The sequence below is a fragment of the Lytechinus variegatus genome, chromosome 17 (assembly GCF_018143015.1).
Source record: "Lytechinus variegatus isolate NC3 chromosome 17, Lvar_3.0, whole genome shotgun sequence".
Lineage (NCBI taxonomy): Eukaryota > Metazoa > Echinodermata > Echinoidea > Temnopleuroida > Toxopneustidae > Lytechinus > Lytechinus variegatus.
Genome location: NC_054756.1, coordinates 30,099,290 through 30,115,936, shown reverse-complemented (window position 1 = coordinate 30,115,936; position 16,647 = coordinate 30,099,290). Strand labels below are relative to the sequence as shown.

The following is a 16,647-nucleotide window of genomic DNA, read 5'->3' as shown; positions in this document are numbered from 1 at the left end:
TATGTGGTTTTCACATTGTACCGGGTACCCATTTAATACCTGGGCGGAAAGAAGCAAAGTGTAGATTGATGCCTTGCCAAAGGACGCTTTTAAAGCCTGGGAAAGATTCGAACAAACATCCCTAACCTAAGATTGCAAGGTAAGAGTCAGACCTGCTTTTCCACGATACTTCCAATGTAATGTGTGTTCAATTGCAAATGAAGCATAAAATATCCTAAAATCAATAATGGGGCATTGCAATAAAGTTTTTGCAATGAGGCCTAAAACACAAAATGATTTATTAACATAATATGTACATGTATGCTGCAGAGCTACCAAGTCTCACGCATTATGCATGAGACTCAAGCATTTTGGACTCTTGTTCATCCCCTCAAATCTCACAGCCTATCCCCATATCCCCATGTGGAAGAGCTGTGGTGTAGTGGTTCTGACTCTCGCCTTGTAAACATAGGGTCGTGTGTTCGAATCCCACCGCGGTCTAGCGTCCTTTGGCAAGGCGTTAATCCACACTTTGCCACTCTCGACCCAGGTGCTAAATGGGTACCCGGTAGGATGCGAAAGATATTGTATGTTTGATTTTGCCAGCGCCATAATGTGGCTGCGATGAATGCAAGGAATGCTCCCCAGGGAGTGGAAATTGTGCACTTTTCGTGCTTGATTGAAATGAATCCAATGACCGGGGTAATAATATGCTGTAACGCGCTTTGGGCCATTCTGGGAAAAGCGCTTTATAAAAATTGGCTATCATTATTATATACATTGATCACAATGTCTGTGATCTCACTCAGATTCACAGAAAATCTCATGCATAGCTGGTCTTTGAACTTGGCATCTCTGATGCTGCATTTTAATGTACCAAATCTTTACATTGTATTATGTGCATTAATATACACTGTGATCTAAAATGTGAGAATTACTTTTGTGAAACAAGAAATATTGAAAAAATACCTACATGTAAAGCAAAATTCAATTTGAGAAACTTCCTTTTTTTTAATCAAGAATAATTTTCAAATTAGACAATTTTGCAGGTTTCCATGCACTATGTTTGTTTCTTCACATCTTGCTACATGTAGCTGTTGCAGTTCAATTGTTTTAGGAATAGGGATCTATGTGGATAGGATAGAATTAAAATCTCCCAGAGCCAGACTGTCCCATTTTATTCCATACCATCCATGCCTAGCAGAGAATCTGATATTGGAAAACTGTACAACAGGTTAATTTGATAAAGCTGACACACATGTAGGGTCTACACTATACACACACAGCCAAAATGCATACAACACACGCCCTCATGAACACATTAGTATTGGACTATCTAGAGTAGATGGAGATTGAATTGAGCTATAAAACTCACCGAGAGAACTTTATCAAATTGTACTTTTCGACTATGAATACCAACATACAGGTACCTACACATCTCACTCCTCTTCTCCATTGATCTCTTTCCTTTATTGAATAATTCAATATAAGCCTACAGGTAACTCTACTTGGGTGAAGGAGGGTACGTGTTAATTTGGAGAATAAAGATGTAATTCATATTCAGTTTGGTTGCCATTAGACCAACCCTTGTCCAGTCATGACTCATATTTAGTGTTGCTGGTGGGTGTTTCATAAAGCTGTTCCTAATAAAGTTAAGAGTGACTTTAAGAACGACTGGTGATCCTTTCTCGTAGTAAATGGTACATTCATTGACGCTGGTTTAGTGCGTAAGAAAGGTTCACCAGTCGTTCTTAAAGTTGCTTCATGCTATGAACAGCTTTATGAAGCAGCCCCAAGGTAAAATACCATTTGAAATAAGATGGCTTTGACCATACCATTTGATATTGATGCCAATATTACATGAAGGTTCGTTAAAATGCATCTGACCAAAGTTTAGTTGAAAAAGGAGCAATGGATGCAAAGTTGTTACACGGGAGTCAAGTCAGTAAAAACTGTTTAACCCCAAATGACCTTTGACCTCATCACATGACCTCTCAGGGCAAAACAACACGACATTGTTGCATCTAGCATCCATATTTGGTTTCTAATGGATCAACAGTTGTATGTTTGGTGCCACAAGAAGGTATGTCAAAAAGTCCTGCAGGTTCAAAATATAAAATAGTGTAACCTCAAATGACCTTTGACCCACCATGTGACCTCTGACAGCACCATTAAACATGGTGCATCTAGCACCAAAGTTTGGTTGCCATAGGATCACATCATATTTAAAAGAGAGTCTTGATAAAATTAATTTTCTGTGATGGACAGACGATGGAATGTCTTTTGGATCCCTACATGTACGTCCGCCTTCACCTTCCTGGCCAAGACAGAAATATTACTGAAAATCTTTCTTTTCCATACAGAATCTATAGATACTAAAATATGAAAAGTAATAAAATTCTAATCAATCCTCCACACTGTTTATACTGCTTTCAACATTCAGTGTTGATCAGAGAGGGAATTTCGTTCTCAGCAAAATAAGACAAATGGCAAAAGTATCTCATTAAATTTGACATTTATCTGTAGCATTAGAAGTAATATTAGCTTTGTAATAAACTCTCATTCGGAGGCTGTAGAGAAATGAGCTAAATTTAGATTTAGTATCAAAGGTGCAGTCATATACAATCATCAATGTAAACTGTGCATATATCTAGAATAGATCCATGTCCATATAAAGATCCTAGATACATACATGAAAAAGGAAATCATATTTTGTTCAACAGAATTTCAGGAATAGATCTAAACTATGCTGTTGTTTTTTTCACAATGTGAATATCAATAGCTATGGGGGATGTCATACAGACTGTACGTGTACAGACAGATAATCTTCATAATCCTACAGTCACACACACATAAATTCAGTGAATCTATGAAGAGCTTCAAACTAGTATGATCCCAGCTTTAGTATGGCTACCCTGATCAGATGCTCAAGGATTCTTCCTACTGGGTACCCTATTCCTGAGTGGAGAGTGGTAAATGTAGATTGTTAACCATCAGTTTTTTACACTAAAATACATCAAGGATTAGAGCCACAAGTACCATGTTTACATGTGATCGGCTTTTGGTTCAGAACCGCGAGCCGATGCAGAATCGGCTTTTGGGGCAAAAACTGATCCGCGCACAAACATTATACGTCATAATAAAGACAACACTGGATCCGTGTGTTTACAAGTACGTCATAATGGTAGAGTAAATGAAATGTGCACCAATTGCCGATGCAGAAATGGCTCTCTGTTTTATACATGTGGTAAGAAAGCCGATTCTGCATCGGCTCACGGTTCTGAACCTACTACTTTGGTGGTGCAAAATTGCCGATTCTGAACCGGGAGCTGATGCAAATTAATCGTGTTTACACGCAATGAAAAAGCAAATGCAGCCTGTAAACACGGTAAATGTGTATCATTTACACAGGCTACACTGAAAGCTGATACGGTACTTTAATAATTTGACAAACAACAGTTCAACAGAAATGGTTTGCAAAATAAACCCCAGACAACTGCATCTTCAAATGCATTTTACCTCATACTGAAGACAAATCACTGCTTGACAAGCTCGACCAGAAGATAAAAATATCCTAGAATAGAACCGATTTTAACACCCATGTAGATTGGACTATTTGAGCATCTGTGTTTGATGCCTATATCAGCGGAGAAGATGGAATTGTAGCAGCATCAGAGAATGTGATACGAGGGCTAGGTGATCAGTGAAGAGAAAGAGCGGAATGGATGGGATTGTAGATGAATGGCTAACGGCTCCCTCGTGGGGTGATGTGAGAAGGATGAATCAGACAGGCCATTACCTTCTTAGGGTGTTGTTGCTACAGTGTAATATAACTAATGGAAGGGGGTTATTTCCATTAAATGATTGCAGACTCGGTGTAAGTGTTATTATTGTGAGGATGGAGAGAGAGAGAGAGAGCAGGAGGGAAAAAAATAAGGGATGCAAAAATATTTACTAGGAGATTGAAGAAGGGTAAATGAGAGCAAGATAAAAGAAAATGGTGAGGGGAAGGGGGGAGAAAGAGGGAAAAAGGAAAAATGATAAAGGGCAAATTCACCCCCAACAAAATTTTCAAGCAACCATAATACTAAAAATTTCATCCAAATATGAGGCATGCATGTATATGTAAGATAAGAAAAAAAATTGTGACATTTAAAATTTCACTTATTTCTCACAAAACAGATACACAAGAGACATACTAAATATCCTCACTATTCAGTATTTCATGATAATTACAATTTTTCATTTCATGCAGATTTAACAATATTGAGACTCTTCATCAATTCACATTATGCTGCACTAATGTGAATTTCACATGCTCAGGAAGGAATCTGATGATTTATTTTGTTCTCTTTATATTTACATCAACTATTCATTTGGGTGCACTTGTCCTTTAAGAAAACGAAAATGCATTACTATAGAGGTGTATTCAAAGGATCGATGGGAATGTCCATGAAAGAAAAGAAAACCTGGTACATAGTATCTCGCTTAGTATTAGAATTTTATGAGCTGCATAAAGAAAGAAAGACCAGATATCTTCCCAAGATATGAACATGTTTTCAAATGCTTCAGGTCATCTATGGTGAAACATTTCACTCAGTAAGAAGCATTAGGCTACATGTATGTGGAAGTGACTATTGAAATGGAGAGAGCTCATGATGAATACATGTAGTTATCTCTAGGAGATATGAACATGTTATCCTGTTCATCCTGTTTAAAGGTAGTCTACACATGTACATGTAGATACATTGTTGTGGTTAATACAAATGTGAGTTTGTACAAAATTCAATAAATAAAATTTCTGTATAAATGTGCCAATGGATTTGGGGAGAAGTGCAGGATGGCTGAAAAATTAGCAAAAGTATGCATGGGATTCCTGCAAAATGTTAGGTATTTTTCCAAGCAATAATAATATACACTGTCCAACATGTGCTCTGTCTTGGATGGTGATCTTTTTTTTTTTTTAAGATTTCAGAATTCATAAATACTTCTAGATCTTTGCTGATATGGTGACAATGAGTCTTGGTATTAAAGACTTATATTGTGAAATCAGTGTTTACTGCAACTACAAAATATATCTTAATGACATTTGTACAGTCCACATAAAGCCTTTACCGTAGAGGATCCAGTTTCCTCTGATACAGAAAATGACCCCCCAAAAAATCATCTACTTCATGAGGAATAAATATTTTATAGATCTCAAGGAAAACACAAATTTTTCAGGCTGACACAAATTATTGAAAACTATCTAAAATTGTTTTTTCATGTACGTAGGTATGTCTACGAAGAAAAGGGAATGTGATGTTTAGAACATTGAAGATCACATAATTGACATTTTAATAGAAAACTCTCCATACAGCTTCATGCTACAAATGTTAACAGCAAAATGCAAAAAAAACAAGTTATTTCTTTCCTTTTTTTTCTTTACACAGCGCTACAAAAAGTATTTCAAGCAAAAGCCAGGTAATGCACCTCAGAAGATTTTAATTTCTATATCTAGATGACTTTGATAAATGGCTGTTATCATGAAAGACTCACGGCCCAGACTCTCTGCAATTCTTTATAACTGCTTCCAATTTCTTTAAGTCCCCATTTTGTAATCCCATGAGATCATATCTTGACCCCTCCCCAAGCTCTAATATCATCTATCTCTCTTAAGTCAAGGAAGAGTGCATGAACTGAGTTGTCAGTTGACTGTGAAATATGTTTAGATTACAGCGCTCTTTAATTATAAAGGCTCAACTAGGTAGACATGCAAGTCTGATGAAGCTCTAGTGTGCACAGGCTGATGAACACAAGGGCATGAAAGAAATGCCTTGGGTATGCATTCATGTACATGTAGGAGGGAAAGGAAATCATTCATTCATTACTACTAATAAAATCTTTGCAACCTTCCAGCATCAGGAAATTAAGAACTATGACTGTATATAACAACTGAAACTGTTACAGATTGAATTACTTTGCTACAACACAGGTTTTCTAGACTCCAGCCCACATACATGTACAGTGTAATATGCAGGCTCAGTTTCAAAAGAGTTAAAAATACAAAATTTTATAATTGTGAGTTGACAGTACATGTACATGTGTTGTGTATAAAAGAAGTGTTGCAATCATCCCTGGGCCCCGTCTTACAAAGAGTTACAATCGATCCAATCAATCGTAACTCTATGGAAATCTATCAGTGTCATAATTTTTCTACAGGAAATTTGCACAATGTCCTTTGTAAACAAAGAGAAGTGCGGTGAATTTTCAGGAAAACAATTAATGCATGAATATACATCATAGCTGGAAAATATTTTGAACAAACATGCATGATAGATGTTGACGTCGCTGGCCATCCATAGTAGCGATTGATTGGATCAATCAATTGCGAATCTTTGTAAGACGGGCCCCTGGTATTACTGTAATGAAGAGGGGTAAAATCTTACAGAAACCAGCAACAAGGCATCCACCCTGGGCATGTGAAAAGCAGCTTCAGAAAATAAAACATATTTCTCTCACTCACCCTTTGTCCTCACATCCCATAGTCTTGGCCTCGATCCCCCCCTCCTCCGAGACCCTAAGGCTCTGCCTATTAATTTTCTCCATCTCATCTCTACCTCTCTCTTACTGTTGTCTCTCTGTATTTGATTTTGTTTGTCTCGCCATCTCTCACTATCTCCCTCTCTAAATGATGCATCCTTGACAAGCTATTACATGTGTCTCATCACTCAAGACATTGTAATTGCTCAGAGTCTGAGAGCATCTACATCAGATCAAGAAACTGACTGCTTGCTTCACTTCTCATCAACATGAAACCCTTCGACTCTGTTTTTTAAATCTCTAATAATAAACAATGTACATATCATGTATTAGGCTGGTTAAACTTGAGAGGGTTTCAAAGTCAGAAGAGACTATCAGGTTAAAGAGTTAACTTGAGTTACCTTGTTGGTACATTGCAAACAATCAAGCATTATTAAAGTAAAAACCCACCCAGTAATAGCATAAAAAATGGCCCCTAACTTGATCTATATGCATTTCTTAAAAGGTGCACCTCTGGGGGGGGGGGGGGGCAGTCAAATATATTGTGGAAAAAAAGGGGGGCTAATAAAACGTGTTTAAAGGGGTTTTTTTTAGTTTTGGACGTGGGCGACGCATGCACTCATCAAATGGCATCAAAAATATAGATTTTTTAAAAAATGGGTGGTTTAAAAGACTAGGTCAATGGTCAATTGTTGGGTCATAAATATTTAGGGTGGTTTTTTTTCCAATTTTTTTTTTTTTTTTGAGACTAGCCAAATGTGTTTTACAGGGTATGTTTTTTCCCCAAGCTTTTTCCCCCCACAGAGAAAAACTCCGTTTGGAAATAATTTGAACACGCATGTGTACAGCTATACATGGCCCCCCCCCCCCCCCCCGGTGCACCTGGGGCCTGTAACAGAAAGACTTTAATAGCAATCATCGTACATGTAGATAATTTCTATTGACTGTTTTGACTACAGATACAATGTACAATGAATCATGAAAATCATACATAAATTAATCACTAAGCTTAGTGTTACAGGCCCCATAACAATTATCTTGAGAAAAAAATCAATTATCTGTCTCCATGTTACAGACTGAACCTACAATGATAGCTTTATAATACTTTGTTATAGAAATGGTTTCATAATCTGGATGCAGGGAAAACTGAATGATTGAATGTAAATTGCAATTGATGAAAGTGACCTTGTTTTGAAAAGGGACAAATCCAAATGGGTGTTCGAAATAAATTCCAATGCAAATTGTTTTTGTTTAAATATCTTACCCTAAAAATAACTCTGAAGGTGATCACTATTCCCACTGTATCATGCAAGCATTATGTGAGGAAATGCAAAACAAATGCTATTGTAATTACCATTTCCATAGCAATAGATGTGTCATTACCAAAGCAACATTGAATAAAGGACAAATAAGAATAACATCTTCATGTATACCTTTTTCACACTGTATTCCCCATAAATTTAAAGGATTCTCCTGCTGAGTCCAAGCCACCCCCTCCCTCACTCTCTTTCTACACTCTCTCTCTCCCTTTTCTCTGATCTCTTTCATCTCTCCTTCTCCTTCCTCTCTCTTTCTTCCCTATTCTTTCTCCTCTCTCCTGCTGTATTTTACTCTCTCTCCATGTTAAACTGTCATCTCCTTTCTCTCTCTAACACACACTATCTCTTCCTCAATCCTTCTCCATCCCCCCTCAACCCCCAACACACTCAAACACAATCCCCTCTCTCTTTCTCATGTCCTTCATTAGTCCACCTCCTGGACTGTTGTTATTTTGTACGACACGACTACCAAACACCCAGCACACTAAATGCCCATAACAGTACACGCATACACACACCCTGAATAGTCAGTGGGTAAGGTGAATCACTGGGGGTAAGTGAATCAGTGGAGGGCGCGGGCCCGGGCGTGTGTGTATGTTGGTTATGGTTTGCCCAATCAGTAAAAATCGTCCAGGACGTGGACTAGTCCTTCATAGGCTCATCACTGCGTTCCTTCCATCAAGTATAAGATTCATCTTTTACCCCTTTCAAAACCCATCCTCTAATTATCCGCCTAAGAGTAATGCACACGGATAATTCAATAAAAATTGCATTCACAAACTCCGAAAATAATCCGCACTATGTTTTTTACGAGCGCCCAACCTGACAAAAGCGGATAATTGCCATGGCAACTGCACACACCCTCTCCGATGCTGTTGTGTTGGAAAAGGGTCACCTTGTGACCGCACCATGGCAATTATCCGCATTACTTTGGAAATGCGTTCATAAAGTCAAAATCTGGTCCTGATGCCGCTATTATGCGGATAATTGCAGCATCAAAATAATGCGGATAACTCTGGTCCCGCTCCGATTTTACGACCAAATTATGCGGCTATTATCCGCATAATGGGTTTATGAAAGGGGTATTTGATTGAGAGTCTCAAGTTCCTCTTCTCCCGACCTACAGCTCAAGGAGATGACCCTCAGTGATCCACAAATCTGAGAGAATGAAATATAATCCACTCTCATCCTATCACCCTTGAATATAAAAGGGTATAGTATTGCACACTGCCGCACACACAGTGTGTCCTTTACTATGTGGTGTCAACTGATATTAGCTGGGAACTTTTTCACAAAATCAAATACCAACTTCAATTGCAGAAGTGCACATTAGTCATTAGCTTTCACTATCATCATCCTCGTAATGCGAGAGAACTTAAAGGAGAAGTTCAGATAGTAATGGATAAGGGCAATATCCAAGCAAAAATGGCATGTTTGACTGTTTCAAATCTAGAACAACATTTCTGTTTCTGTTTGTGGTAACTCCCGTAGGAACTCGGCAGGACAGCATTTTGCTGGTAAACGCCAAGCTGGTATATAACCAATTACCAATGAAACATTTAACGTCTATGTTAATCAGTCATAGTGGCTGACGTTATAGACGACAGATATCACTCTCGGGCCTTTTTATCAAAGTGGAGACAATGGCAGAGTTGGGATTCGAACTCACAACCTTGCGATTATGAGTCCAATGCTCTAACCACTGGACCACACGACACTATTCACATGGAAGTTCATAAATGAAAAGGAAGTTCATAACCTGCCTACAAAATCTGTCTAACATGTGTATAACCCAAACCATACAAAAAATACATGACATTTTTTTTAATTTGTTATTCAATTTGACAAACTATTCATTTGATAATCTGAAGTTCATAATTTCACATCAAAAGTATAAAAAAATAAGAGTGTCACAAAGGCGAGAACATAATACGCCCGCCTGTAATGCGGAAAATGTAGTTTATTGGTCAAGTAAGAAAAGTGGATGGTGGCAACTTCACCTTTGACCTTCTCACCTCAAAATCAATAGGCTTCCTGGGATCAATGCTAGTAACATACACACCAATTATCGCATTTACAAGGAAAAGTTTCCAGACGGACAGACACACAGGCGGACGGACTCCGAGCGTGATACCATTATACGTCCCGTCGTATGTAGGACGGGCGTATAAAAAAATGCAAACATACTGTACGTTGCAGGAAGGGTTTTAACCTGTCAATTCACAGCAAACTGCCTGTCTTTCAATCCCTTTGGACTTGACATTTACCAGACTCATTGACTCAATTTTTGCAGTGATACAAATGTACCTGCCGATCTCCGAACAGCAGAGGAACTGAAACGAGAGAGAGATAATAAGGTACCCCATATCTGCAAAGTGCCCTTGTCTGCGCACACGCATATCTGCGCAAATCTAATAAAGAAAGATGAGCAATGACCTCATACTTTACACCTGAAATACATAGACAGATATTCATTAAAAAATCTGACTCAATATGATGGGAAAATAATGAATTTTGGGCACTTCATGTGACAGCCTCACAATGTAGTCTTTCTCATCAAATCCTTGAATCGTGTGTAAAGTGAACGGATGCGATAGTCTGCAATTGATTCATGGGGCACCATTCATTGTCATGACCATTTTGTTCAATGATGGGGCACCATTGTCATGAATGTGTTGTTAAATGATGGGGCACCATTGTCGTGATTATTTTGTTCAATGATAGGGCACAATTGTCATGATTATTTTGTTCAATGATGGGGCACCATTGTCATGAATGTTTTGTTCCATGAATCAATCTGAAAATAACTGTCGGAGGGTTTTCCCAAGCCAAGAAAATCACATATATTCCTTTATAATTTTTCATGAGATTTTTGGCTCTATTACTCATAAGAATATAAAGGAACATCATCAACTGAAAATTTTTGTGGAATAAGTCTGAATTCAGGTTTAATCTTAAGTTAAATTTTAGGTGCACAGACATGGGGCTCCCCTTCATACAACACTAAATGTTGTTGTTGAATATGATGGCCTCTTCAATCTCTCCAGATTATAAGCGCCAGTCGCTTTCGTAAGGACGTCGTTGGCTACATGTACATGTAAGGAAAGTCCATTGTGATGTCAAAGTCAAACCATGGTAATGATTATAAAGAAAAATAAGCACTTGCTCACTGCAACCATCCTGCCTGTGAGGAATCGACAGGTAGGACTATGGTATGCCAATGCAGTACATGCACACTTTAAAAAATCATTATGGTATACATTTATATCACTTCTGTGACCAAAACTACCCATTTCCATAAAGTTGCAATTTGATTTTCATTAGTATTTTGGGAATAATTTTTGTATTCACCAGAGCGCTCAAAAACTTGATTTGGGGGGCATATTTTTTTGTACACCCTCTATTGGTGGAAAATCTGTTTTTTTATTCAGGAAAATAATTAAGACACAACATCACTTAAGAACCAAGTTACATGATGAATAGCTGTATTAAATGAAAACTGACATTGTAAGAAAACCCAAGCATTTGTCACAAAGAAAAAGAGAAAATAAGCCAAAATTGCTAACCTTATTTTACCATCCGTTGATACACCAAACAATTTTTGAAAATTAGTGAGATTGAAATCTGAAATATGTTTTTTTTATTGTAGTCAATAGAAGATAGATTTGTTACTTACCTTTTACTATTGGCCAAATATTATATTTATATTTGTAAATTCAAGAACACCTTACCAAATGTGGATTTATTTAAAAGTTTTGTGAAGAAACAAAAGGAAATTGAGCATCACCTAGCCAAGAAAAGAAACAAACTCACTGTACACTTTAAGAAGTGGCGATTTGATATATGATTTTTATTTTAGATACAGGTAGTTCCCCCTTTTCCATTCTATTTGTTTTTGTATCTTAAATTGAGACTTGTACAATGCACAGAGTAATATGCTACAATTGATTATACATGTAAATTTATCTCGATGTGTATTCCCTTTAGAGTAACCTGTATCGTCCAATGTTTTATTTTGATTTATGTCACCCTTCATTTTTTTCCATTTATTTTTTCATTTCATCTTTGTTTTGTGATTTTACTGCTTTTGAACTGTTTCAAATCATTCCAATTACCTGTAAATATTGTGATTATATGTGATTTTGAATACCAATAAAACACATAATAAAAAAAAAAAAAAATTATATATTTTACCACACATGGAGTAGTATTAACCTATTAAACTAGGCCGGGCTTTTTTGGCCGGGGGTGGGGGTTGATTCACCCCCCTGAGATCTCGGCCACCGATGATCGCGCGAGCGCCTAAAAAATTGGCACGCTGGTAGTGTGCGATGTAATCTACAAGGCTGTATGGTAAAATTTCCAAAATAATGAGATTTCATTTTATATGAATTAATTATGCTAATTTATGCATAAATCATTCTTTTTCTCAAATTCACTAAATAAAGCTCCTAGAATGCAAATCTTTGGTAAAAATATTCTTTGTAGCATTCTTAACAATCGTAATTGAAAAAAAGCTTCAGTTTGGAAATCAACTTCTTATGTATTTTATTTTTTTATGAATTTCTTATGTATTCCTTTTTTTAAACCTTTTGTTTTTCTTTGTTTTTTCACCAGATTTACTGCACAACCTTTTTGAAGCATAATTATGCTACCAATCAATTGATTTCAGCTCTTTAAAGTAAAAATAATCATATCTTTATGAATAAGATAAGAAAACTCAATTTGCATTGACTGTACATAAAATCACGTTTTGGAAAAAATTTTGGTCTGACATGCACTTACAAAATGTTGCATAATTTCGAAACTGCATACCCAGGTGTCGTAAATTTGGTCTCAAAAGATGCGCGAGACTACGAAGTATAAACTTTGCAAGTGGCACGGTCAAAAAAACTTGTGCGGCGGAATGATCGCAGAAAATGTTGAGGGGGGGTTGATTCAACCCCCCGCCCCCCCCCCCTCCGGCCTGTTTAGGGTTAACAGAGAACAAGGTTGTACCATTGAATATTGATTGGTCACCCATAATTTTAATTAGGCCTGCATGTAGATATTACACATGTTCGCTGAATAGTAAATTAATTAAAGTAAATAACGCGCATGCAAAAAGATCATATTGTTCATGGAAAAGGGCATGCAAGCTAATACCCCTTACATAAACCTATCCTCCAATTAGCCGCCTAAGAGTAATGCGGATAATTCAATAAAACTTGCGTTCATAAACTCCAAAAATATTTTTATGAGTGCCCGTCCTGAAAAAGGATAATCGTCATGGCAACCGCACACATCCCCTCCGATGTGGTTGCATTGGAAAAGGGTGACCTTGTGACCGCTCCATGGCAATTATCCGCATTACTTTCGAAATGTGTTCAAAAGTAAAAATCTGGTCCCAATGCTGCTATTACGCGGATAATTGCAGCATCAAAATATTGCAGATAACTCTGGTCCTCTGATTTTACGACCAAATTATGCTGCTATTAACCGCATAATTGGGTTTATGAAAGGGGTATAACCAAATGGTTATAGTATGAAACAGTCCTACTCCTAAATTTTTATAAAATCTCTGCCAGCATATCACTTGTTCACTGCTACCATGCTGCCCGTGCGGAATCTAAATGATATGCAGACATGCAGGACACAATACACATTTGTAAACATTCATAAAATTCTACTTTGTAACCAAAAATACTAATTTCCATTTTCCATCATAATCATTACATTTGCAGTGCACAATTTATTTTTCATTTTTGTATTATCCAACTAATCCAAGAGAGCTCAAAAACCTGAATTTTGGGCCTATTTTTGTGCACGCCCTCTATAAGTGGAAAAGCAAAATTTCACGAGAATTTTCATTTTTCAATCTCTATAAATATGAAGAGCTCACTTGCAAAGGGGGTTAGGTCCATTTTACATCGAATTTGATTTTTATGTCTCAATATATAGATTTTTTAGTAGCTCTATAAGATGATACCAAAGAGAAGTTGAATTCCTATTAAAAAGTGAACTAACATGGCAAAGAAAACCCCCTTTTTTTAAAAGGGGCTAGGTCCATTTCAGTTTAGTTGCAAAAGGGGTTAGATCCATGCAGAATTTTATTGAAAAAGAATATCATAACAAATATTATGACAGGTAGGTTTCTTTTATACCAGTACCCAATTTCATGTTCTCATGGAAGGGTATCATGAAAAACCATTTTCGCATAAGAATATTGCAATATGGGAGAATTAAAAAAATGATCTTCTTGGAGTGGACCTAACCCCTTTTGCAACAAAACTCTATTGAAGAACTCATTTGCCAAAAGGGGTTAGGTCCATTTTTCATAAATTTTGTTGTTTTCTGTCTCTAAACCTCTAAATTTTTAGTCACTCTGACAATATAAAACAAAATTTGAAATTCAAATAAAAACGTGAATGGAAGTGGCAAAGAAAAATAACTTTTTTAATCAAAAGAGATTGGATTCATTTCAATTTACTTGCAAAAGGGGTTAGGTCCACACTGATCTAAAAAAATATAAAAAATTGAAGACAGGTAGATTTCTTTAAAACCAATTTTGATAGGGTAGTACATCATGACAAGTTAGTTTCTCAGAGAGTCAAAAGGGGCCTCAGCTCCCGATCCTAGCAGAATCTTCGTTGGAGGCAAAATGACAAACATATGAAGCGGAACAACCATAATATAGACCACAGACATTCAACAGCAACACTAGAAACAAGGAGACAAAAGGGGCATTAGTGAGAAGAGATGACCAATCAGGTTAGTGAAGGGGATGAAAGAAAAGGAGTAGGCAGAGACAGGGATAAACTCTTCATGCGTTCACCTATAAACCCCCTGTGTGTTGCATTATTTTAGCAGTGATCCCCTCTATGCAGTATAATACACTCTGTTATTTAGAGTGCCATAACTTTCTATCTGATCATTTTGAAAGAAAATGGGCTTTCTTATCATATAGAAATTTATTGGATAAATGATGGAAAAATGTATAGTAAATTACATTTTCTAAATGCTTTCTCCTAATACTTCCAACAAAATTTAGCCCCCCTTTTACTTTGGTTCTTGTGCTAGTGGCATGATTTTTATTTATCCACTTGGACTGTTCATTACATAAGCTATGTATTGATAACAAAATCATGATAATCTGATACAAATAGCCTATATATAGTGGAAAATAAAAGAGAGTAAATTTTTGCCTGGTCAAGGTACTGTACTCCATTGAAAGGGTCTTATTCACATTCGTGCCATGAGTCACAGACTCCTAACAATAAACCTGGCCATGGTATTGTTTGTGAGGAGGGTTTTATTGATTTTCTCCTCTCCTTTTTCAATGAACTTCCTGGCTGTGATCGGGATGTATTGATTTTTTGGGGGGAATAAACGCGATATACATTTTGTAAGTACTAATTTTCAAGGAAAACTCAACAATTCTGTAATTTGTAAACTGTCATAATCCGTCGAATGCTAAACTAATGTCGCACGAGCGATCGATCGATACACATGTACAGTATACACAAACGCCAGGCTATTCATTGTAGCTAGGCACGCTCCGGGGAATGCAATTCTTCGAAAAACAATGGGACATGGGACGTCTATGGGAAATGTGTGGTTGTGCAAAAATGCAAACGAAACACGCCTACGGATGTGCAATAATGCAAACGTAACGCATGAAGAGTTAAGATAATGAGGCAGGCAACATGAAACAGGATCTGGAACAAAACAGTGATAGAGGGTATGAGGAAGAGATGAAAAGAGAATTAGTGAGAGGTCGGTCAAACAGGTAACAAAGAGAGCCATAATGAGCTGGTGCATAAGAGTGGGGGAAAAGGGAAAGAATGGGGAACAACTCATAATGTGCAAAAGACATATAAGTATATATGATAAAGCATTAAACAAACTACATGTAAGAGAAGAATGTAAGTGTAAATATATTTCTATAAGTATATAAATATTGCAATAAGTGCGAATAAAAAAACATGGTTTTTCTCGGAATTGTCCAAAGTGGACCTAACCCCTTTTGCAACTAAACTCTTCATATTTAGATTAAATAATTAAAAGAGTAATGGAACTCAACAGTGACAAAAAATCAAGCATTTGTCCCCTAATACAAGAGAAAATAAGCTAAACATTGCCAACCTTATTTCACCACACAGGCAACAGAGAGCAAGGTTTTATCCACCCATTGGTGCATTACTGCCGCTGTGTACAGGAAAATTGAAGGCAAGGCGCATGCAAAATTGCAACAAAGTCCCGCAAATTTCAGAAGAGGATTTACAGAATCAAGTCCTCCTACGAAACTTACCAAATGATGTGAATTCAATTCCCCTTACTATGATGAATATCCCTCAATTACTAGCATCATTTAAGCGTTGATTTTTCTTCTCATTGAAAAAATACGGAGCGAGCTTGCAATTTCCCAAAGTTTTTGTCTAATGAGCTAAAAAGGGCAGCGCAATTTATCTTCATATCAAAGACACTACAGGTAAAGACTAGGCACAAAAACTATTTTACACGTAAATCAATGCAAAGCATTATGCAAAGTAGCAAAGTGTTCAATCTTTTTACTGTAAAGACTTTGGTGGAATGTTAATTGACAAACGAACGGTAGCACTTGCGGGGCTTCATTCAAGATACGTAGAATTTTCTATACCTTTTGTTTAATTTGCCATCTTTGAATATTTTCCAACAAGTATGATAGTCAGCAAAAATATAAAAAGTATGTTTTTTAAGTTATTGTATTTATTGGTGTCTCTATTTTATCAAAAAAAAAAAATACCGACATGCTGAATTAAGGTTGTGAATTGTATTAGCGCCACCAACATACCTTTATACCTTTATA

General features: G+C 36.8%; 1 protein-coding gene across 2 annotated transcripts in view; it reads right to left on the bottom strand.

The window, feature by feature from the left end:
• The window catches only part of LOC121430704 (acyl-protein thioesterase 1-like), a 33,693-nt gene that overhangs the window by 15,992 nt on the left and 1,054 nt on the right, over positions 1 to 16,647 (bottom strand). The window contains exon 1 of one of the 2 annotated variants that reach the window (XM_041628060.1): positions 1,355 to 1,377. The exons of the other annotated variant lie outside the window; for it this stretch is intronic. The gene's annotated coding sequence lies outside the window, so the exon portion shown is untranslated. Of the gene's footprint in view, positions 1 to 1,354; positions 1,378 to 16,647 lie in introns of those variants that run through there. 2 annotated transcript variants of the gene reach the window in all.